We start from the raw sequence: 25970 nt of genomic DNA on the forward strand, positions 1-25970 counted from the left end.
AAAACGCTTGAGAGTATAGGAATAAATGGACTATTCCTTAAAATAATAAGGAGCATATATTTAAAACCTTCAGTAAACATCATATATAAAGGTGATAAACTAGAACCTTTCCCTGTAAGATCAGGAATGAAACAAGGTTGCCCACTATCACCATTACTATTCAATATAGTACTAGAAACTCTAGCCTCGGCAATAAGAGCCGAGAAAGAGATTCAAGGAATTAGAGTAGGAAATGAAGAAATCAAATTGTCATTTTTCGCAGATGACATGATGGTATATTTAGAGAACCCCAAAGACTCTGCTAAAAAGCTATTAGAAATAATTCAGAATTTTAGCAAAGTCGCAGGATACAAAATAAACCCACATAAATCCTCAGGATTTTTATACATTACCAACACAATCCAACAGCAAGAGATACAAAGAGAAAATCTATTCAAAATAACAGTCGACAGTATAAAATATTTGGGAATATATCTACCAAAGGAGAGTCAGGAATTATATAAGCAAAATTACAAAACACTTGCCACAAAAATAAAGTCAGATTTAAATAATTGGAAAGACATTCAGTGTTCTTGGATAGGCCGAGCGAATATAATAAAGATGACAATATTCCCCAAACTAATCTATTTATTTAGTGCTATACCAATCAGACTCCCAAGAAACTATTTTAATGACCTAGAAAAAATAACAACAAAATTCATATGGAAGAATAAAAGGTCGAGAATTGCAAGGGAACTTATGAAAAAACAGTGAGAGGAAGGTGGTCTAAGTGTACCTGATTTAAAGCTATATTATAAAGCAACAGTCACCAAAACCATTTGATATTGGCGAAGAAATAGACTAGTTGATCAGTGGCATAGGTTAGGTTCACAGGGCAAGATAGTGAATAAAAAAAGCAATCTAATCTTTGACAAACCCAAAGATCCCAAATTTTGGGATAAGAATTCATTATTTGACAAAAACTGCTGGGAAAACTGGAAATTAGTATGGCAGAAACTAGGCATGGACCCACATTTAACACCACATACTAAGATTAGATCAAAATGGGTCCAAGATTTAGGCATAAAGAACGAAATCATAAATAAATTGGAGGAACATGGGATGGTTTACCTCTCAGACTTGTGGAGGAGGAAGGAGTTTGTGTCCAAGGGAGAACTAGAGACCATTATTGATCACAAAATAGAACATTTTGATTACACCAAATTAAAATGTTTCTGCACAAACAAAACTAATGCAAACAAGATTAGAAGGGAAGTAACAAGTTTGGAAAACATTTTTACAGTTAAAGGTTCTGATAAAGGCCTCATCTCTAAATATACAGAGAATTGACTTTTATTTATAAGAAATCAAGCCATTCTCCAGTTGATAAATGGTCAAAGGATATGAACAGACAATTTTCAGATGATGAAATTAAAACTATTTCCAATCATATGAAAGAGTGTTCCAAATCACTATTGATCAGAGAAATGTAAATTAAGACAACTCTGAGGTATCATTACACACCTGTCAGATTGGCTAAGATGACAGGAACAAATAACGATGAATGTTGGAGGGGCTGTGGGAAAACTGGGACACTGATGCATTGTTGCTGGAGTTGTGAAAGAATCCAACCATTCTGGAGAGCAATCTGGAATTATGCCCAAAAAGTTATCAAAATGTGCATACCCTTTGACCCAGCCATACTACTACTGGGCTTATATCCCAAGGAAATACTAAAGAAGGGAAAGGGACCTGTATGTGCCAAAATGTTTGTGGCAGCCCTTTTCATAGTGGCTAGAAGCTGGAAGATGAATGGATGTCCATCAATTGGAGAATGGTTGGATAAACTATGGTATATGAATGTTATGGAATATTATTGTTCTATAAGAAATGACCAACAGGAGAAATACAGAGAGGCTTGGAGAGACTTACATCAACTGATGCTGAGTGAAACGAGCAGAACCAGAAGATCATTATACACCTCAACAATGATACTGTACGAGGATGTATGCTGATGGAAGTGGATTTCTTCAACATAGAGAAGAGCTAATCCAATTCCAATTGCTTAATGATGGACAGAACCAGCTACATCCAGAAAAGGAACACTGGGAAATGAATGTAAACTGTTATTTTTACCTTCTGAATCCAATTCTTCCTGTGCAACAAAAAATTCGGTTCTACACACATATATTGTATCTAGAATATACTGTAATATATTTAACATATATAAGACTGCTTGCCATCTGGGGGAGGGGGTTGGGGGAGGAAGGGAAAAAATCTGAACAGAAGTAAGTGCAAGGGATAATGTTGTAAAAAATTACCCATGCATATGTACTGTCAAAAAAATGTTATAATTATAAAATAAAATAAAAATTAAAAAAAAAGAAATTATTTCCTCAAAATAAGTTGTTTGTTTGTTTTTTTAATGTACTGAATTTCTTCAGGAATTAATGGATTCTGTCCACTAACTCTTTGTACCTCCATATTTGGAAATCTTACAGAAGCTAGAAGACAACTTCCTCAGGAAATACATCTACGAAAATATTTTTGTGGTGATAAAAGATTACAAACTTAGGGGATATTCACCAATTTGGGAAACAAACAAATTATGATATATTATTATGTTGGTATACTATTGTAATAAAAGAAATGATGAAGGTGAATTCAGAAAAACCTGAGAAGACTTATATGAACTAAAGGAAGTGAGAAGAATCAGAAGAACAATCTACACAATTATAATAATATGAAGATAATAAACTGAGAAAGACTTAGTAACCCTGAACAATAAAAGGATCTACCACAATTCCAAGGGACTTTTCATATAAAATGTTATGTATCTCCAGATAGGGAATTGGTAGTATCAAAGTAAATTGAATAATTTTTTCCCTTTAGTTTCCTTGGGTTTTATTTTTTTGAAACATGGAAAATGCAGAAATATATTTTAGATAGCGTCCTATGGATAGTGTTTATCGTATTTCTTGTCTTCTTAAAAAATAGAGGGAAGAACTTGGACCCAAATATAAAATTAAATAAGTTTTCTTAAAAAAAAAAATAAAGCGGAAATTATGGGCACATAATATACATATTTTGTATAATATTTTGTCTAACTATGTTTTGTGAATATTTGAAAATAAACTCACAAACAAACCTGACAAAAGGCAGTTTAAAAATGCAAAAAGAACTGAATTTAAATCCTAGTTCTACAAGAGAATCGTTTGAACTAGAATAGGTAATTTAACTTCTCCTTGACTGACCTATAAAGTGAAAAGAATTAGACTAGATGATGTCTCTACTGGCATTAGAATTACAATCATACAATTTTGTTTACTAAGAAACCAAAATATTTTGTAAAGTTTAAAATAGTATACAATCGTGTGTTCACCTTTACTAATGTTTAGGTTCTGAAAACTCTGATACTCTTTACATCTGAAAGGTAGTTAAGAAGCTAGAGAAACCCGAATCTCCTTTAGCTCACCTTCTCACTTTTCTTTTTCATATACACATTCATGATAACTAATAATTATCTTAAAATGAGGCAAATGGACATGAAAAATCTTACAATATATTATACAACTTATCCAATTGTCTAATTGCAATTAATATTAATGTTGTGGCTTGACAAGGAATTAAGACATCATCACTGACATTAAATATATATATATATATATATGCTAATGTGATAAGATTAAAAAAAAAGAAGAAAGCATCTGGAATAATTAAATGAATATATTCCTTTATTATGTATTGACAAAATGCATTCATTGCCACAAATTCAAATTTTATGTGGCTGATTAAAATAAAGTCAAAAAATACATTTCCACAATCAGAATAGTTAAAAGCAAGAATCATCTATAAACATATTAAAGCATCAAATCCAGAGGCAGGCAACAAAATCCCTGTGGTGTACCAATTAATAAGTTCTAAAGTTTGCAAGAAGATTCCCTTAACTAATTATGGGTCCATTGCATGTCTCAAAGTCCTTTCTGTTCCCAAATACCCTTCTTTGTCTGGGGAAATTATTGCACCTCCATCATGTAGCCAAGTGATAGGTAGAACATTTTAAAATCCCAGGGATATGGCCAGAAATATCACAAAGAGATATTGAAGCATAACAATTATCTATATAAATGAACATTAAGCTAAAATATTTCATATGATCATTTAGATCAAATACTGAAAAATTATCTATTTCAAAATTAAAACTAAGAAATTTGAAAAAATTATCATTTAATATTATTTATTATGTTTTAATCATTAACTGTCACTGAAAGTTTAGGAATAACATATTATGTCAAAGCATATAGTGTTATCTGAAATGTATTATCATATACTGCAATGATAGGTTTTGTCAAAGCAAGAAGAGGGGAAAGCATATGTAGAAAATAGACATGTAATATTCAATCATGGTTACTATTTGTGTTCTAGATGTATCCCATTGACTCATAATAAAAATTATACAAATTGAAGTAATTAACAGAGGTGAATATGATGCCCCAAAGTTATAAAAAATATCTAGAATTTTAAGTACATTTTAATTTTACACATAAGGAAAATTTATATGCTTTGACTGTGAAATCAGAGTAAGAGAACACAGATACTATTCACAGATGATTTTCTTTCCTGGGTAGGTTTCTGCTTTATTCAATACCAATTTCAGATTCCTCTATTGAAGAACAAAAAGGAAATAGAATTATTTCATTGTTTGGAACATTAGAAAAATTCCAGTAAATTTTCCTATTGACTTGCATCTGAAAAAATATAGGTGCATTTTTAGGGATTTTTTTTATTTTTAAATGTGAAAAGAGCATACTTTAAGCTATAGGATTTTTAAAATTAAATATTTAATTGAAATGTTTTTTTTTTTGTTTTGTTTTTAATTCTGAGAATGGACTGACCTGCTTTCAAAGAAGTTTCTTAATATGAATTTCTTATATGAGAGAAATCACAAATCCATCCCTAATCCAAACCCCTCTCCTTTAAAATATGCCAAAAATTTATTTTTATGGTAGAAAATAAAAAATGGGAAAATGGGAACAGAGTAGGTGTCCATCATTTGCAGCATTACTAAACAAATTTTGGTATACTGATATAATGGAATATTATTGAACCATGAGAAATGGTGAATAGGAATTCAGAGAACTTGGAAAGATGTATTTGAACTTATGCAAACAATGTAAAATAACTAGAGTTAGATAAACAATACACATGATTACAATAGTGTAAAGAAAAAATGAACAAAGCTGAATATTACTATCCTCTACCAAAAAAATGAGCAAGTGTCTTCCACTTTTCAGTTATTATACATAATATATGCAATATTCTGTATAATCTCACTGATTAATTTTGCTTACAAGGGATGGCCTTCTTCCCTGCCCTCCATTACCCAAGGTATGGACTGGGAGTGGGAGATAGATACTGATGTATTTAGAAATTAATATGATATAAAAACAAAAGTAATTTTAAAATCTTATTTTTAAAAGCTTTGAGAGAAACTAAAATTAAGTGAAATGAGATTGGTTTTATTTTATTTTATTTCAATGGTATATTGTTTGTCTTTTTTTCTAATTACAAGTGAAGGTGGATTTCAACATTCATTATTTTAAGATTTTGACATCCAATTTTTTCTTCTTCATTTATCTCCTCTCTCCGCAAGAGAGCAAGCAATCTGATGTGTTATACATGTACAATTAATTTTTAAAATATTTCCATAAGAGTCATGTTGGGAAAGAAAAATCAGAATAAAAGGGGAAAACCACAAGAAAAACAACAACAAAAAGTGAAAATAGTATGTTTTGACTATATTCTATCTCCATAGTTCTTTCTTTGGATGTGGATGGCATTTTCTATCCCAAGTCTATTGGAATTGTGTTGGATCATTGTATTGCTAAGAAAAGCTAAGTCTATCATAGTAGATAATCACATAATATTGCTATTACTGTGTCCAACTTCAGTTCTTTTTCCAGCCTTTCTAAAATCTAAAATCTAAAATCTTCATTTCTTTTAGCACAACAGTATTCCATTATGTTCATATACTATAACTTATTCAGCCATTCCCCAATTGATGTGCATCCATTCATTTTCAATGCTTCCCCACCACAAAAATAGCTACTACAAACATTTTTTTGCATATATAGGTCCTTTCTCCTCTTTTATCTCTTTGAGATACAGACTCAGTATTAGATACTACTAGAACAAAGAGTTCTTTGGGCACATTATCAAATTGCTCTTCAGAATGGCTAGGTCCATTCACAACTCCACCAACAATGCTTTAGTGTTCCTGTTTTCCTACTTTCCCTCCAACATTTATCACTATATTGTCTTGTTATCTTGGCCAATCCGATAGGTATGAAGTAGTACATCTGAGTTATTTTAATTTTCATTTCTAATCAAAGTGATCTAAAACATTTTTATATGACTATAGATAGCTTTAATTTATTCATCTGAAAATTGTCTATTCATATCTTTTGACTAGTTATCAATATAATAATAATAGTCTTTACTTGATATATTATTTTGCAACTCCATAAAATGCAAAGACTTATATTGATATAAGTTTGATGCAGTTCTCCATATATTTTAGAAATGAAGGCTTTATAAAAAACATTGTCTATAAAAATTGTTTCCCAGCTTTCTGCTTCTCTTCTAATCTTGGCTGCATTGATTTTCTGTGTGTTACCAACAAAGCTGAGCAGCAAAAAATAGAAAGAGAAATTCCAAATAAAATAACTGTAGATGATATTTAATATTTAGGAATCTACCTGCCAAAACAAAGCCAGGAATTATATGAACACAATTACAAAACAGTTTTCATACAAATAAAGTTCACTCTAAACAATTAGAAAAATATCAATTGTTCATGGGTAGGCCAAGCTAATATAAGAAAAAAATAACAATTCTACCTAAATTAGATTAAAAATCTACCTAAATTCAGTGTTATATCAATCAAACTGCCAAAAAAAATTTTACAGAACTAGAAAAAATAATTACAAATTTCATCTGGAAAAACAAAAGGTTAAGAATATGAAGAAAGGAAGGAAGAAAAGAAGGGGAAATGCAAAGGATGGTAGCCAAACCATACCTTTAATTGTATTATAAACTAGCAGTCATCAAAACCATTTGGTACTGGCTAAGAAATGGAGTGATGGATTAATGGAATAGGTGAGATATGCAAGATACAACAGTCAAAGACTATAGCTATCTATTGTTAGATAAACCCAAGACTTCAACTTCTAAGATAAGAACTCAGTATTCAACAAAAATTTCTGAGGAAACTTGAAAACAATATGGCAGAAACTAGGCATAGACCAACATAATCTATACCAAGATAAGGTTGAATTGGGTACATTGTTTAGATATAAAGGGTAATATTATAAACAAATTAGAAAAGCAAGGAATAGTTTTCCTGTCAGATCTTTGCAGAAGAGAGAAATCAAAGAAGAACTAAAGAATATTATGAAAAGTTTTTGTCCAAATGAAATGATATTTGTGAAGCATTTACCACAATGCCTGGCACATATTAGGTGATTAATAATTGCTTATTGTCCCTTCCCATCTCCCAAGAGTATTTTAATAACATTAACTAGATATCAAACTGAAAATAAGAGACAACAAAATTTCTAAATAAAAAAATATATATCTACTGGAAATATATAAAGTATGGATAGAGCATAATCTCTTCTTTCTTTGAGCTAAATTATCTCTAGAGAGGGGAGAATATAAATCTAATCCAAAAGCATTTTATCTACAAGGCAGATCCAAAGAAAGCCATCATTTTCAACAAATCTTATTTGAGAGTCCACAAGAAATATAATGCTTACTTCATGGGGTTGTTAATAATGTTAAATTAGATGCCACCTTAAAGTACTTTTCAAAATGTAAATTGTTATATAAGTGTTATTTATTATAATTATGATTAATATATAGAGAGAAATGTACTAGCTTTTGGGTATGCAAACAGTTATAATAATAATAATAATCTTTACTTGGCATGTTAATTTGTAATTCCATGAAAGGCAAGTATTGTATCCCCATTTGATGGAAAAGGAGATAAGATACTTGCTCAGGAAGAATGGCCTAAGGTCACACAGTGATGGAGACAGAATTCAAATGCAATTCTTCTTACTCTTAAATTCAATGCCTTTTCCACTAAATCAGAAAACTTAATTCATAATATGTTTATGGTATTCCTGAAATAGACCTCAAATTTCAGGACTGCCTTACAAATATAATGGTCTCCTGAGAACATTCAAGGATATAAATAGGTCAGGAAAGCAAGAGATCCAAAGATTACTCTGTTAAATGTTTCCCTGTATCAGAAACATACACTTCAGTCCAGACATATGATCATTATAAAACTTAACCAATTTCCACGAAGGAAGATGGCAAAGAAGGATTTGTGAAATCTGACCAATGTCATCTCATACTGATTCCTATATGAGTCCCCTAAACCTAATGGTGTGTGAAAATATTCATATGCTAGAGTAGGACTTCCCAACATTTTTGGTCCTCATACCCCTTCATTTTCAATATGTCTTTCTTTACCTCCCATTAATTGTAAAAGGAAAAATTCTACAGATTACAGTACATATAGATGTAAGAAATAAAATCAAGTGATCTTTTCATTAAAAAGCTTTAGTTCATATATGCCAAAAAAATTTAGCATCTGTTCTGTCTCCAATCCACACTTCTTTTTTCATTAATACCACAACTTTGATAATATTTAATTAGGGGGATAGTTATTTTTGAAATATTCCTCATACCCCTTTAATAAACTTCTCATCCTCTGAATACATGTATATTCCATGTTGGAACACCTGTCCCAGAAGATCAAAAACCCATAATATTTGAAACAAATATATGCAAAATTTTGATTCTTTCCTATTGTAGCTAAGGATAACAAACTTCGCCTAAAAATATACCTAAGCATATTTGCTTTACTGATTGGCTTTCCAGCACCATAATATACACCCTACCTCTCAATATGTTTGTATCTTTCCTGTTTGGGTGGATTTGTTTCCCTCCATCAGCAATCCCAACTCCTGTTCCAGATAGCTATTCTCTATTTCTTTTCTATTCATTCTTTTTATTTTTCCCCCAATGGGCCTCCCAGGTCCTCTAGCACTTTCTGTCTGCCAGTAGTGTGCAGCTAAGTTGTATAATGAATAGAGCACTGGACCATGAGTGAGGAAAAGCTGAATTCAATGGCTTTGAATACAACATTTATGATCTTGGATAAATCACTTAATTTCTGTTTGTTTTATTTTCCTCAAGTAAAATAGAAATCATCACAGAGCCTAGCTCCTCATAGGTGTTGCAAGAATTAAATTAGATATTTATAAAAGTCTTTTCCATAGTGTCTGGCACATAGTAGACTTCATATAAATTCTATTCCCTTGCCTCCAACTCTATGCAATCCTTAGCACATGGACTCAACAATTTAGCATCTACATGCATAGAGAGATTGAAAGACATCTTACATGAGCAGGAAGACCCACCTTCAAGTTCTGATTCAGATACATAGCAATGGTGTGACCTCTGATCCTCAGATTAAGACTAGAGGTTAAAAACAAGATACCAATTTATATCAGAGGATTTAATTTCTAATCCAGGAAACTCTACATGATGCCATCATAAGTTTGTACTGCTCACCAGGACATATTTTACAAGAACATCATATTATCAGGCAAAATTCTATCTGATGACTTATATAGCAAGCATCCCATTACACCTGACAGGATTTCAAGTTAATATGTGGCCTACTTTGTAGCCTCTAGTAAGTGAAAGAATCCTTGAAGAGATCTTCAATAGAGGTCTTAAATTTATTGTGTAAAAGAAAAAAAAAGTCTAGTTGACTACCAGCATAGTAGAACTAATTATTTTTTTATTTTTATCTCTTTTGTTTTTATTAATTTTATTATTATACATTTTTGACAGTATATATGGATGAGTAATTTTTATAACATTATCCCTTGTATTCATTTTTCCAGATTTTCCCCTCCCTCCCTCTATTCCCTGGCCTAGATGACAGGCAATCTTATACATTTTACATGTGTTACAGTATAACCTAGATATAATATATGTGTGTAAATCCAATTTTCTTGTTGCACATTAAGAATTGGATTCTGAAGGTATAAGTAACCTGGGTAGATAGACAGTAGTGCTAATATTTTACATTCAATTGCCAGTGTTCCTTCTCTGGGTGTAGTTGTTTCTGTCCATCATTGATCAGCTGGAAGTGAGTTGGATCTTTTTATGTTGAAGATATCCACTTCCATCAGAGTATATCTTCATACAGTATTGTTGTTGGAGGGTATAGTGATCTTCTGGTTCTGCTCAATTCACTCAGCATCAGTTCATGCAAGTCTCTCCAAGCCTTTGTGAATTCATCCTGCTGGTCATTTCTTACAGAGCAATAATATTCCATAACCTTCATATATCATAATTTACCCAACCATTCTCCAATTGATGGACATCCATTCATCTTCCAGTTCCTAGCCACTACGAAAAGAGCTGCTACAAACAGTTTGGCACACACTGGTCCCTTTCCGCTCTTTAGTATTTCTTTGGGATATAAGCCCAGTAGTAGCAATGCTGGATTAAAGGGTATGCACAGTTTCATAACTTTTGGGGCATAGTTCCAAATTGCTTTCCAAAATGGCTGGATTCTTTCACAATTCCACCAACAATGTATTAGTGTCCCAGTTTTCCCATGTCACCTCCAACACTCATCATTATTTACTCCTGTCATCTTAGCCAATCTAGCAGGTATGTAGTGATATCTCAGAGTTGTCTTAATTTGCCTTTCTCTGATCAGTAGTGATTTGGAACACACTTTCATATGTGTGGATATAGTTTCAACTTCATTATCTGAGAATTGTTTCGTCATATCCTTTGACCATTTATCAACAGGAGAATGATTTGATTTCTTATAAATTAAGATCAATTCTCTACATATTTTGGAAATGAGACCTTTATTGGAACCTTTAACTATAAAAAATATTTTCCCAGTTTGTTACTTCCCTTCTAATCTTGTTTGAATTAGTGTTGTTTGTACAGAAACTTTTCAGTTTGATGTAATCAAAATCTTCTATTTTGTGATCAATATTGATCTCTAGTTCTTCTCTAGTCATAAATTCCTTCTTCCTCCACCGGTCTGAGAGGTAGACTGTCCTCTGTTCCTCTAATCTATTTATGATCTCATTCTTTATGCCTAAATCATGGAACCATTTTGATCGGGCGCCAAATTGCGAAGGTCTGGTCTAGCTCCTCTTGTCAGGATAAGCAAAAGTCCTGGCCCCACGTTGGGCTACAATTGTAGCGTGCTGTCGTCTCTAGAAGCTGCTGGATCGCTCTCTGGGAAGAGATCTGCTGTGTCTACTCAAATCTCTCAGACAGATTCTTCTTCCTGTAGTGAACCGTTGTCTCCAGGCAGTTGCTGTTAACTCTTGTCCTTAGAAGTGACTTCCCTTCCTGCAGAGAGCCCTGTCAAGCCTGATGCAATGCAGAGTCCTTTCCTTGAATCCTGGCTCTGAATCTCCCCCAGCTCTTATCCTTCTCCAGGCCGATCTGCTCTCTGGGCCCAGTGCTGTCTCTTTTATCCTCCCAGAGAATGGGCGTGGGATAATGCAAGGGCTTCTGGGAAGAACCACCCCAGCCAATGAGCTTGCCCCCTCTATCAAGTCAACCTGAGTTCTCACCTTGTAATTGTCCAGAAAACCTGAATTCTCACCTTGTCACTGTCCAGACAACCTGAGTTCTCACTTAGTAATCCTAACAGTTTATATAACATTGGGGCTAGTTGTTCTTTAAATGTTTGGTAGCATTCACATGTAAATCCATCTGGTCCTGGGGATTTTTTCCTGGGGAGTTGATTAATAGCTTGTTCTATTTTCTTTTTCTGAAATGGGACTATTTAAGCAATTTATCTCCTGCTCTGTTAATCTAGAAAGCCTATATTTTTGGAGGAAGTCATCCATTTCACTTAAGTTATCAAACTTATTGGCATAAAGTTGTGCAAAGTAACTCCTTATTACTTCTCTCATTTCCTCTTCATTGGTGGAAAGATCCCCCTTTTCATTTGTAAGACTAACAATTTGATTTTCCTCTTTCCTTTTTCTGCTCAGATTTACCAAAGGGTTATCTATTTTATTGGATTTTTCATAAAGCCAACTCTAGGTTTTATTTATTAATTCAATAGTTTTTTTTTTTTTTACTTTCAATATTATTGATTTCTCCTTTTAATTTTAGTATTTCAAGTTTAATTTTTGGTTGGGGGTTTTTAATTTAGTCTTTTTTAGCTTTTTAAGTTCCAGGCCCAATTCATTAATCTTCTCTTTCTCTATCTTATTCAAATAAGCCTCTAAACATATAAAATTTTCACTTATTACCGCTTTAGCTGCATCCCACAGATTTTGGTATGAGGTCTCATCATTGTCATTATCTTGGGTGAAATTATTAATTGTTTCTATAATTTGCTGTTTCACCCAGTCATTCTTTAAGATGAGATTATTCAGTTTCCAATTACTTTTTGGTCTATTTACCCCTAATTTCCTATTGAATGTAGTTTTTATTGCATTGTGATCTGAGAAGAAGGCATTTATTATTTCTGCCTTCCTACATTTAATTTTGAGATCTTTATGTCCTAATATATGGTCAATTTTTGCATAGGTTCCATGAATTGCTGAGAAGAAAATATATTCCTTTCTATCACCACTCAGTTTCTCCAAAGGTCTATCATACCTAGTTTTTCTAATGTTCTATTTACTTTTTTAATTTATTTCTTATTTGTTTTGTGGCTTGATCTGTCTAAATCTGAGAGGAGTGCAAGTTTGAGATCTCCCACTATTATAGTTTTACTGTCTATTTCTTCTTGCAAATCTCTTAACTTTTCCTTTAGAAAGTTAGATGCTATACCACTTGGTGCATATATGTTTAGTATCGATATGGCTTCATTGTTTATGCTACCTTTTAGCAGGATACAGTTTCCTTCCTTATCTCTTTTAATTGGATCAATTTCTGCTTTTGCTTGATCTGAGATAAGGATGGCTACCTCTGCTTTTTTGGCTTTACCTGAAGCATAATAGATTCTGCTCTAACCTTTTACCTTTACTCTGTATGTATCTCCCTGCTTTAAGTGTGTTTCCTGTAAACAACATATTATATGGTTTTGACTTTTGATCCAGTCTGCTATCCGTCTCCATTTGATGGGATTGTTCATCCCATTCACATTTACAGTTAAAATTACTAATTCTGTATTTCCTACCATCATATTATCCCCAGATTATGCTTTTTTCCCTTGACCCCTCTGAACCCCTTCCCCAGTATTTAATTTATAGACCCCACTTGTGACTTGCAGCCCTCCATTTTTTAATATCCCTTCCCCCTCCTTCCAAGTCCCTTCCCTTATTCCCCTTTTCCTTTTCCCTTTTCCTCTCCCCCCTTGTAATGAAGTGAGAGAGAATTCTCTGAAAAACAAATATGTCAATTATTTACTCTTTGAGCCTCTTCTGATGAGAATAAGATTCACACAATGTTTCTTCCCCTCTCTAAATTACCTCAGATGTGGTAGATTTTCTATGCCTCTTCCTGGGATGTAGTTTCCCTCTTTTTATCATTCCTTCCCTTTTATCTGATACTAACCCATTCCCTTTACTACTCCCTCCCTTTTTTTATATCAGTAAAATCAAATTATCCATGTGGGCTTTCTATATATCCACAACAGAGATACAGTTCTCAAGGATTCTGTGTACTTTTTTCTGTTTCTCTTCAGTCTTGTGGATGTAGATCAAAATTTTTGTTTAAATCTGGTTTTTTTTCTTAGAAACAAATGGAATTCCTCTGTTTCATTAAATGACCATCTTCTTCCATGGAAGAAAATGCTAAACTTAGCCGGGTAGTTTATTCTTGGTTGCAATCCTTGATCTTTTGCATTTTGGAATATCAGGCTCCAGGCCCTTTGATCTTTTAATGTGGAGGCAGCCAGATCTTGAGTGACCATTATTGTGGCCCCTTGATATTTGAATTGCTTTTTTCTAGCTGCTTGCAATATTTTTTCCTTTGTTGGTAGTTCTGCAGGTTAGCCACAATGTACTGTAGAGTTGTGGAGTTCTTTTTTTAGGATCTTTTTCAGAAGGTGTTTGATGAATTCTTTCAATGCCTATTTTCCCTTCTGTTTCTATTATCTCTGGACAGTTCTCTTTGATGGTTTCCTGTAAAATAGAATCTAGGCTCTTTATTTGATCATAGTTTTCGGGAAGTCCAATGATCCTCAGATTATCTGTGCTAGATCTATTTTCCAGGTCTATAGATTATCCCAGTAAGTATTTGACGTTATTCTCCAGCTTTTCTTTTTTTTTTTTTTTTGTTTTGTTTTGTTTTGTTTGACTGATTCTTGGGTTCTCAATGAATCATTCATTTCTATTTGTTCTGTCCTGATTTTTAAGGAGTTATTTTCTTCCTTTACATTTTTAGTTCTTTTTGTATATGCCCAATTGAGTTTTTAAATGAATTATTTTGTTCTATTGAATTTTTTTCCATTTCCCTAATTTTTTTAGAGAGTTATTTTCTTTTTCCAATTCAGAAATCCTACTTTCCTGTGATTTTTTTAACCTTTTCTAATTCACAAATTTTGTTTCCCTGCATCTCCTGTGAATTCTTTATCTTTTCCAACTCAAATTTCAGAATGTTGTTATTCTCTATCAAAACTTCTCTTTCTTTTTCCCATTTTTCTTCAAATTCTCTTAACTTTTTAAAAGTCTCTTCTAGGAGAGAGTTGTGTGATGGGAGGCAGGTATTATTCCCCTTTAGAGTGTTATCTGCTGACTCTCTCCTGTTAACTTCCTAGGGGTTGGATACCTGCTTTTTCTCTATGTAGAAGGAATCAATAGTTCTCTTCAGCTTTTTACTCATTGTTAAAAATCTTTTGGGGTCTGCCCTTTGGGTAAGCAGTTTATTTATTTACTTATTTACCAGCTTCCTCCCAGACTGGATGGATGCAGTGGCTCCTGTGCCTGAGCTAGGAGAGAGCTCTGGGAGAGAAATTTCCTCCCCCCTCCTTGGAAATGCTTTAGAGGTGGTAAGGCTGTGCTGTGAGGGTTGCCCAGTGAAGGACCCCGCTGTGTGTCCCAGCGACTTCCTTGAGGTTTAAGACTGAACAGTAAAAGCAACACAAAGCCCTGCCAATGAGTCCTGTGGGCGTGGATATCAGCAGCTGATATGAAAAGCCCCTGCACTCAAACTGGAAGTGTCTGCCCAGAAACCACGGTCCCTACTTCAAAGGTTCCTCTTCTCTGGGAGTTCTGCTTCTCTGGGAATTCTGTGGCTACTAGAGTTCCACTTCCTCAGGCCAAACCTGGCCTTATGTGGATTAGATGTTGCTTTGGGCTGTGTTCCTGCTGTTCAAGCTCTTAACTACCCCAAGGTAAAGCCCAGGACAGCAGAAGGTGGCTTCACAGCCATGCCGAGATCTGTTAAGTCACTTCCAGATTGGGGTGGTTCTAGAATCTGGCTTTATATTTTAAAGTGGCTTGATTTCTCTTCTGAACTGCTGTTTTATAAGCAGAGAAGAGCTAACAGCCTGTGTCAGATTCCTCTATCTCAGTGGCTTCTCTGTTCCAGAGTTCTCCCCAGCCTGACCAGCACAGTGTACTAGCATCTAACGGTCTGTGCTGGCCTTTTTTCTTCCTTCCCTTGGAACTGACCTTTTCTGTAGAGACTCCAGATTCTCTTCAGCTGGTATGTTGTGCTTCTAATCCTTGTAGTTTCTATCAGTCCAGTGTTATTTTTGAGGCTGATTTAAGTAATTGGTAATGAGGGAAGAAGGGAGCTTACAAAATTGCATGTATCTTCTCCGCCATCTTGGCTCCGCCTCATAGTAGAACTAATTCAATTCCACTGAATTCAGCAAGCATTTATTAACTGCTTGCCATGTATGTGGTAATGTGCTGTGCACTGGAGAAATAACATTATATTTACATAGTCCTTTAAAGTTTACAAGTCATCCTGTAAATATTATTTCATTTAAATCTTACAACAATTTTGTGAGATGTTTAGTTGAGACACTATTCTTTGAGCCTATAATAAACAAAGGAAATGACATTTTTTTATCTAAAACTTGTATCCAATCATTTATCAGTTAGCATTTTTAAGGAGGTAAATGAATAATTTGTTAGGAAATGATATTGAAGTAAGTTCCTCATCAGACTTCCATATACAGCCTTTTTCAAACCCATCTTTTCATTTCCTGGACTCTCATTTTCTCCCCTTAACCAGTAATTCCCCATTGATATACCATCAAGTAGATTTCTACATGTCAAGAGACTGATATGATCTACTCATTGAAGGACTAGAGCAGTATTATTATGGTCTTAGGAAAAAATCAGTGCCAATCTGTAATTTCTAATTAAAGAGATCAATTTTTTTTTCTCCTTTTAAAGTACATGCAGTCAGATTTCCACAATTTGGCATATCAGTTTTAGATTGTGTTTTAGCCAGGTTGCAGCTCATGAAAGAAGGATGAAGGAAATTATATAGTTGAAAAATTATATTTTCTATGGATGTTTTACTGATAAGAAATATTGAAGACTCATTGTTTATTGCAATATTCATTTTGAATTAGTTTTCTTGAAGAAATATGATAACTGACAAGTGAAAAACTTGGCTCAGTGAAAAGGTAGGGAAAAACAAATAACATTCAAATATTGGTGCCCCATTACTCATCCATATGCAAATTGAACAGCAGAAATATAACTAGGGCAGTATGACTGGGAATTTGTTCCATGCACTGAAATTAAAGGGTATTTTTTGCCCCAATTTTATAGGCTATATAATGCAATGTGGACAGCCTGAACCACAAGAAAGAACAGAGTAAAATAGTTGATAAAATTTTGGGAGGGAAGGAAAGGATCAAGTTATCTTGCTGCTTCTAAATTGACTCTACACATATCCAGTGTCCTATATGTTGTTCCTTCCTCCTCCATTTTCCCCAACTGCTTTTGCCTCAAGTGAAAAAAATTCCTAGCCATGCCTCTGCTCAATAGTGTGAAACAATTAATGAAATCATATTGCAAGAAAATTAATGTAAGTGTTCTCTAGCCATGTTTACCATTTTCATCATGTCAGGTACTGAAACTAACAAGTTTGATGAAGCATTCTAAGGCATCTGCTGACTAACAATTTAATTTTCCAGCACCAAGAAGCAGGAGGAATGTATTTAGTCTTGAATGTTCTTGCTTTTTATTTATTTGGGTAGGTCACTGGGAATCTATGATTGCTAGAGTTTAGACAACTCTTCATCCCTGTAAACAGCAATCTGCTCAGTTTTGCATTTTGAATTTTCTGTTGTCTAATCTATTAGGATGACAAGAATAACCTGACCTAGAATAGTTTGCTGTTTATCACATATATGGTATCTTCGGGAGTTATTTTTCTTGTTTAAAAGTTTTAAATTGGGACTTGTCTTATATGACATAAGCATATTTGCATTTTGTCTTTGGGAAGACAGGACATTCTTTTTTCTCTCTTTCTCTCTCTCTTTTTTTTTTCCAACAAGCAAAAAAGCAGAAATGAATGTTTACAATCAAAACAGAGGCTCTATTCCCTAGACCACAGTTGCTTCTCACCAACCTCCCCTAAATAAATCACTGGCAAAGGAGAGGGAATTGCAAGATATTCTCATATATGTATGTATGCATGTTTGTATATATTAAACATATGTTATACCCATGTGTACACATATTTGATGTGTGTATATATGTACGTGTATATATTAACATGCATAAAGCACACAGTCTAGATAAAAATATACCCTAGAATATTATGTGGTAATGTATGTATGCATGTGTGTATATGAGATTGGTATGTGTGTATTCATAACATACATAATGTATGTATATATACACAATATACATAACAGTTCTGTGTGCACAAAACCTCCTAAAACTGAACACATAATTTAAGGGAAATATTATTCTGAAATATTTTCTTGAGGTAAATAGGTTCTTGTCATTATGATCAGCCATAGGCAGACACACCAATTTTTCTTTGTAGTTCTATGACTACTTATGTATTCTGAATGGAAACAAGGAGTAAATAAATTTTAAAAAATATCAAATTATATTAATAATTAGTAATAAATTTTCCTATATCTATCTTCAAATATGTAAGTATATCTTATATTAATTAATATATTAATATCTTAATAGAATTTCAAAATCAAAGACTTCATGATTCACATCCCAAATTTATATTCCAATAATATTTGCCTTTCTCTCCATCACCAAACTCCCTCCACCCTTCTGCCTTACCTAACAAAACCAAACAAAAATAAACAAATAAAAAACAACAACAACAACAACAACAACAACAACAACAACAACAACAGCAACAACAAATAATTATACAATGTTAAGGTCTGGCAACATTAACTTGTTTCTGTCTCTTTTCCTGCTTCAACTACTTCTCATTTCTCTTCTATGAATCTTGGCTTAATTCTGAAAGAAGTTAAGCCAATGACCAACTAAAGTCAGTACTTTGCCAAAGCTCAACAAATACTGTCTCATGTGTCCCTCATGAGAGCACCATCAATTCTTCAGTTAAACACATCCATTAGGTTATGAATAGAGGCTGTCAGTGCAGACACTATACTAATTTGCTGATTATTGCTGGTCATTAGTCAGCAGCCTCATGTCTGATCCTAGCACAAACCTTGATTTATAAATAAAAATTGAGTACCTGAGTTCTTATCAGGAGAGAAATCTGCTTTCTTCCCAGGGTATATCTAGGAATGACAGAAGTTTTGCCAAACTCAACAATTATTACACACATTTGGTGATTCCTATGGGAACAAATGATACTTCCATGGTTATGGTGAAGAAGTGTTACAAAGAGCAATGATGTCCTTGGCAAGAAAATGAAGACCTAGAGTCACAATCATTTTTTTTTTCTACTGCTGCCCATTGAAGGCAAGGATTTACAGCATCCTTCAGTTCACATTGTCCATCTTCACACAAGACAACCTAAAAGTTTGTATTAAAATAATATTTACTCCAGAAAAGCCTCCTTGTATTATATATGGCACAAAATTTTGAAATTCAAATTGCTTTTCTACTTAATTTTTATTTACTTATTATGAAAAATAAATAAGTCCATATAATGATTTTGAAAGATTCTTGGGTAATTTCCTTGATTTGCTTTCAGATTGTGACCTATAAAAGTTCAGTTTAGTAAAATCTTGATTCACATTTAATGTAAAATTTAAACTACCAATATTAGGGTTTTTTATTTTAAATAGTAGAGGCCTAGCGCTCTATAATTTTGAAATTGCAAAGTGTCATACAATTTGTGGATTCTAAAAAATTAATTGATGATGATGATGGAAATAATATATAGTCATATTCTCCTGGAGTTTAATCTATTCCCTGTTTGCTAATCAGTAAATTTCTATAGGAAAACCTCATTAAGCTGATATTGCTTAACACATATTTCAAAGAAACTGCTATTCCCTTGCCAATTAGGTGTCCTATTGTCTTTCTTAAAGTTATTGCATCCTTCCTATCCATCAACTTCAAAGACTATTTTTTTTGCCTTGTTTCCAATTAATGAAGTATTGTTTTATTAAATAATGTTATGGTGCCTTGAAAGAGTACTTTGATGAGACTTAGCTTTTAGGAATATACAGAGTAGTGAATTGACACAGAAATGATGGTGAATACATCTGGGTTTGAGTGCTAGATTCATGTCTTATAAGTGTCTTAACATTTACTGTGAGCAAAAGCTTCTGCTACACTGAACCTTAGTTTCCTCATCTATAAAATGGAGATAACACTTTTACTACCTATTTCAATCAATTGATATTTATTAAGTACATGTTGTGTATAATCAACTATGCTAAATTCTCTCCTAAATTTGAAAAATACATTATTATTATTATTATTATAAATGGTGTCTAACTTAGATTATTCAGCATCAAATGATAACACACAATAAAACAGAATTTAAAATATAAAAATTATAAGTGTCCCAAAAGGCTACAGAAAGATGTATGGTAGGTATAAAAAAGGTTTAGTGTATTCCTAATCATGAATGAAATTATTCTTTATAAAAACCAGAACTATAACTAGTGAATTAATAAATAAAACTAGGAGTTGGTGGGGGGGGGGAAACTAAAAATCACTGAATTACATGATTTTTAAAAGAAGGTAGAAAATCAAGCAACTGTTATTAAAAATAAAAATAAAAAGGCTAGAACCAAGACGGTAGAGTAAGTACTAAATTGCAGTAATTCTCCCACAGTCATTTCAAAATAACCATAAAATAGCACCCCAAAGCAAATCCCAGAATAGCAGAACCAGCAAAAAGACAAGATAAAACAATCCTTTAGCCCAAGAAACATGAACGATTAGAAAGTTAGGCTTGAGTAAAAAGCAAACATAATCCAGGACAGGAAATATACCAATAAGCCAGCAGCAAGCCCCATCTGAACAGTGGGAGATTCTGAGCCTCAGTGTAGTAGAGCAGGCAAACACCAACACCAGGATTCCCCTCAGCATAGTTAGAGTCCAGCTCTAAAACTGTTATGTGTTTCAGCATAGCCCTGGACAAACAGACAACCTCCAGCATCCAGACCTCTGCATGTTTCAGTGTAGCCCCAAAAATTAAAACGATACCAATACTTAGAGTGCATAAGCAAACAGGCAGCCACCACTGCTGCTTTCAATGTAGCCCTGAACACACAAGCAGCCACCAGCATCCACACTTCATTGGTAAACTATAAAAACACCTCACCAATCTCAGCACACACCAGATATCAGCACTAGAACCCCACCTCAAATCCAAGTAAGCTGCCAGAGCCCTACAACCTGCAGCAGCAGTAACTACACACTTCCTCTATCCAGTCAGCACAGCACCAGAGAGAAGGGTCCCATGTGGGCCTCAGACAATATTCAGTGCAGATCCAAATCAACCAGGGATTGTGGTACCCAAGACAGTGTCCCTTACATGTTAAGTACAGTGCTCAAATTTAAAAGAGAGCAAAAAGGTTGAAAAGGAACAAAAAAGAATCTGATCATAGAAGGTTATTATAAATACAGGGAAGTTCAAGAAAAAAAAAAAAAAACTCAGAAGTAGATACCTGCCCCCATCACATAACTCTCTCCTAGAAGAAACTATTAAAAAATTAAGAGAGTTTGAAGAAAAATGGGGAAAGGAAAGAGAAGCTATGATATATAATAAAAACATTCTGAAATTTGAGTTGGAAAAAATAAAGAATTAACAGGAGATTCAGGGTAACAAGATTTGTGAATTAGAAAAGGTTAAAAACATCACAGGAAAGTAGGATTTCTGAATTGGAAAAGATAAAAAATTCTCAAGAAAGTAGGATTTCTGAAATGGAAAAGAGAAAAAAGTCTCAAGAAAATAGGATTTCTGAATTGGAAAAGAAAATAATTCCCTAAAAAAAATTAGGGAAATGTAAAAAAATTCAATAGAGCAAAATAATTTATTTAAAAACTCAATTGGTCATATATAAAAAGAACGAAAAATTGTGAATGAAGAAAATAAGTCCTTAAAAATCAGGAAGGAACAAATAGAAATGAGTAATTCATTGAGAACCCAAGAATCAGTCAAGCAAAACAAACAAACAAACAAAAAAAAATGAAAAGCTGAAGAATAACGTCAAATACTTACTGGGAAAATCTATAGACCTGGAAAATAGATCTAGCACAGATAATCTGAGGATCATTGGACTTCCTGAAAACTATGACCAAAAAAAAGAGGCTAGATTCTATTTTACAAGAAATCTTCAAAGAGAACTGTCCAGAGATAATAGAAACATTAGGGAAAATAGGCATGGAAAGAATTCATCAAACACCTTCTCAAAAAGACCCTAAAAAAAAAAAAAAAAAAAAAAAAAAAAAAAAACAATTCCACAGAATATTGTGGCTAAGCTTCAGAACCACCACACAAAGGAAAGAATATTGCAAGCAGGTAGAAAAAAGCAATTCAAATATCAAGGGGCAACAATAAGAGTCACTCAAGATCTGGCTGGCTCCACATTAAATGATCGAAGGGCCTGGAACCTGATATTCTGAAAGGCAAAAGGTCAAGGATTGCAACCAAGAATAAACTACCCAACTAAGTTTATCACTTTTTTTTCCATGGAAGAAGATGGTCATTCAGTGAAACAGAGGAATTCCATATGTTTCTAAGAAAAAAAAAACAAACAAAAAATTTGATCTACATCCACAAGATTGAAGAGAAACAGAAAAAGGTACACAGAATCCTTGAGAACTGTATCTCTGTTGTGGATATATAGAGAGTCCACATGGATAATTTGATTTTACTGATATTAAAAAAAAGGGAGGAGTAGTAAAGGGAAGGGGGTAGTGTTGGAAAGGGGGGAAGAATGATAAAAAGAGGGAAACTACATCCCAGGAAGGGGCATAGAAAATATACCATATCTCAGGGAATTTAGAGAGGGGGAGAAACATTGTGTGAATCTTACTCTCATCAGAAGAGGCTCAAAGAGTAAATAATTGACATATTTGTTTTTCAGAGAATTCTCTCTCACCTCATTAAAAGGGGGAGAGGAAAAGGCAAAAGGAAAAGGGGAATAAGGGAAGGGACTTGGAAGGAAGGAGGAGGGATATTAAAAAAAGGGAGGGCTGCACATCACAAGTGGGGTCTATAAATTAAATATTGGGGAAGGGGTTCAGGGGAGTGAAGGGGAAAAGCATAATCTGGGGATAATATGATGGCAGGAAATACAGAATTAGTCATTTTAATTGTAAATGTGAATGGGATGAACTCTCCCATCAAACAGAGATGGAGAACAGACTGGATGAAAAGTCAGAGCCCTACAATATGTTGTTTACAGGAAACACACTTAAAGCAGGGAGATACATACAGAGTAAAGGTAAAAGGATAGAGCAGAATCTATTATGCTTCAGGTAAAAAAAAAAAAAGCAGGGGTAGCCATCCTTACCTCAGATCAAGCAAAAGCAGAAATTGATCCAATTAAAAGAGATAAGGAAGGAAACTGTATCATGCTAAAAAGTAGCATAAACAATGAAGCCATATATATGCAGTATATGCACCAAGTGGTATAGCATCTAACTTTCTAAAGGAAAAGTTAAGAGATTTGCAAAAAGAAATATACAATAAAACTATAATAGTGGGAGATCTCAAACTTGCACTCTCAGATTTAGACAGATAAAGCCACAAAACAAATGAGAAAGAAATTAAAAAGTAAATAGAACATTAGAAAAACTAGGTATGATAGACCTTTGGAGAAAACTGAATGATGATAGAAAGGAATATACTTTCTTCTCAGCAGTTCATGGATCCTATACAAAAATTGACCATATATTAGGACATAAAGATCTCAAAATTAAATGTAGGAAGGCAGAAATAATAAATGCCTTCTTTTCAGACACAATGCAATAAAAGCTACATTCAGTAAGAAGTTAGGGGTAAAAAGATCAAAAAGTAATTGGAAACTGAATAATCTCATCTTAAAGAATGACTGGGTGAAACAGCAAATTATAGAAACAATTAATAATTTCACCCAAGATAATGACAATGATGAGATATCATACCAAAATCTGTGGGATGCAGCTAAAGCGATAATAAGTGGAAATTTTATATCTTTAGAGGCTTATTTAAATAAGATAGAGAAAGAGAAGATTAATGAATTGGGCCTGGAACTTAAAAAGCTAAAAAAGACCAAATTAAAAACCCCCAACCAAAAATTAAACTTGAAATACTAAAATTAAAAGGAGAAATCAATAATATTGAAAGTAAAAAAAAAAACTATTGAATTAATAAATAAAACCTAGAGTTGGCTTTATGAAAAAGCCAATAAAATAGATAACCCTTTGGTAAATCTGAGCAGAAAAAGGAAAGAGGAAAATCAAATTGTTAGTCTTACAAATGAAAAGGGGGATCTTTCCACCAATGAAGAGGAAATTAGAGAAGTAATAAGGAGTTACTTTGCCCAACTTTATGCCAATAAGTTTGATAACTTAAGTGAAATGGATGACTTCCTCCAAAAATATAGGCTTCCTAGATTAACAGAGCAAGAGATATATTGCTTAAATAGTCCTATTTCAGAAATAGAAAATAGAACAAGCTATTAATCAACTCCCCAGGAAAAAATCCCCAGGATCAGATGGATTTACTTGTGAATTCTACCAAACATTTAAAGAACAATTAGCCCCAATGTTATATAAACTATTGGAATAAAATAGGGGATGAAGGAGTCCTGCCAAACTCCTTTTATGACACTGGTACTGATACCTAAACCAGGTAGATCGAAAACTGAGAAAGAAAATTATAGACCGATTTCCTTAATGAATATTGATGCTAAAATCTTAAATAAGATATTAGCAAAAAGACTTCAGAAAATCATCCCCAGGATAATACACTGTGATCAAGTAGGATTTGTACCAGGAATGCAGGGCTGATTTAATATTAGGAAAACTATTAGTATAATAGAGCATATTAATAATCAAATTAATAAAAATCATATGATCATCTCAGTAGATGCAGAAAAAGTATTTGATAAAATCCAACATCCATTCCTACTAAAAACGCTTGAGAGTATAGGAATAAATGGACTATTCCTTAGAATAATCAGAAGCATATATTTAAGACTGTCAGTAAGCATAATATGCAATGGAGATAAACTAGAACCTTTCCCAGTAAGATCAGGAGTGAAACAAGGTTGCCCACTATCACCATTACTATTCAATATAGTACTAGAAACGCTAGCCTCGGCAATAAGAGCCGAGAAAGAGATTCAAGGAATTAGAGTAGGAAATGAGGAAATCAAACTATCACTCTTTGCAGATGACATGATGGTATACTTAGAGAACCCCAAAGACTCTGCTAAAAAGCTATTAGAAATAATTCAGAATTTTAGTAAAGTGGCAGGATACAAAATAAATCCACAAAAATCCTCAGCATTCTTATATATCACCAACAAAATGCAACAGCAAGAGATACAAAGAGAAATTCCATTCCAAACAAATGTTGAGAGTATAAAGTATTTGGGAATCCATATACCAAAGAATAGTCAGGAATTATATGAGAAAAATTACAAAACACTTGCCACAAAACTAAAGTCAGATTTAAAAAATTGGAAAGACATTCAGTGCTCTTGGATAGGCCGAGCAAATATAATAAAGATGACAATACTCCCCAAACTAATCTATTTATTTAGTGCTATACCAATCAGACTCCCAAGAAACTATTTTAATGACCTAGAAAAAATAACAACAAAATTCATATGGAAGAATAAAAAAAAGGTCGAGAATTGCAAGGGAACTAATGAAAAAAAAAAGTCAGATGAAGGTGGTCTAGGAGTACCTGATCTAAAGCTATATTATATAGCAGCAGTCACCAAAACCATTTGGTATTAGCTAAGAAATAGACCAGTCGATCAGTGGAACAGATTAGATACAAAGGACAAAAAAGGGTACATCTATAGCAATCTAATCTTTGACAAACCCAAAGATACCAACATTAGGGACAAAAATTCATTATTTGGAAAAAACTGTTGGAAAAACTGGAAATTAGTATGGCAGAAATTAGATATGGATCCACACTTAACACCATATACCAAGATAAGATGAAAATGGGTCCATGATTTAGGCATAAAGAATGAGATAATAAATAGATTAGAGGAAGAGAATAGTCTACCTCTCAGACCTGTGGAGGAGGAAGGAATTTATGACCAGAGGAGAACTAAAGATCATTATTGATCACAAAATAGAAGATTTTGATTACATCAAACTAAAAAGTTTCTGTACAAACAATACTAATGCAAACAAGATTAGAAGGGAAGTAACAAATTGGGAAAATATTTTTAAAAGTTAAGGTTCTGACAAAGGTCTCATTTCCAAAATATATAGAGAACTGACCCTAATTTATAGGAAAACAAACCATTCTCCAATTGATAAATGGTCAAGGGATATGAACAGACAATTCTCAGATGT

This window comes from Sminthopsis crassicaudata, chromosome 1, assembly GCF_048593235.1.
Source record: "Sminthopsis crassicaudata isolate SCR6 chromosome 1, ASM4859323v1, whole genome shotgun sequence".
Taxonomy (NCBI): domain Eukaryota; kingdom Metazoa; phylum Chordata; class Mammalia; order Dasyuromorphia; family Dasyuridae; genus Sminthopsis; species Sminthopsis crassicaudata.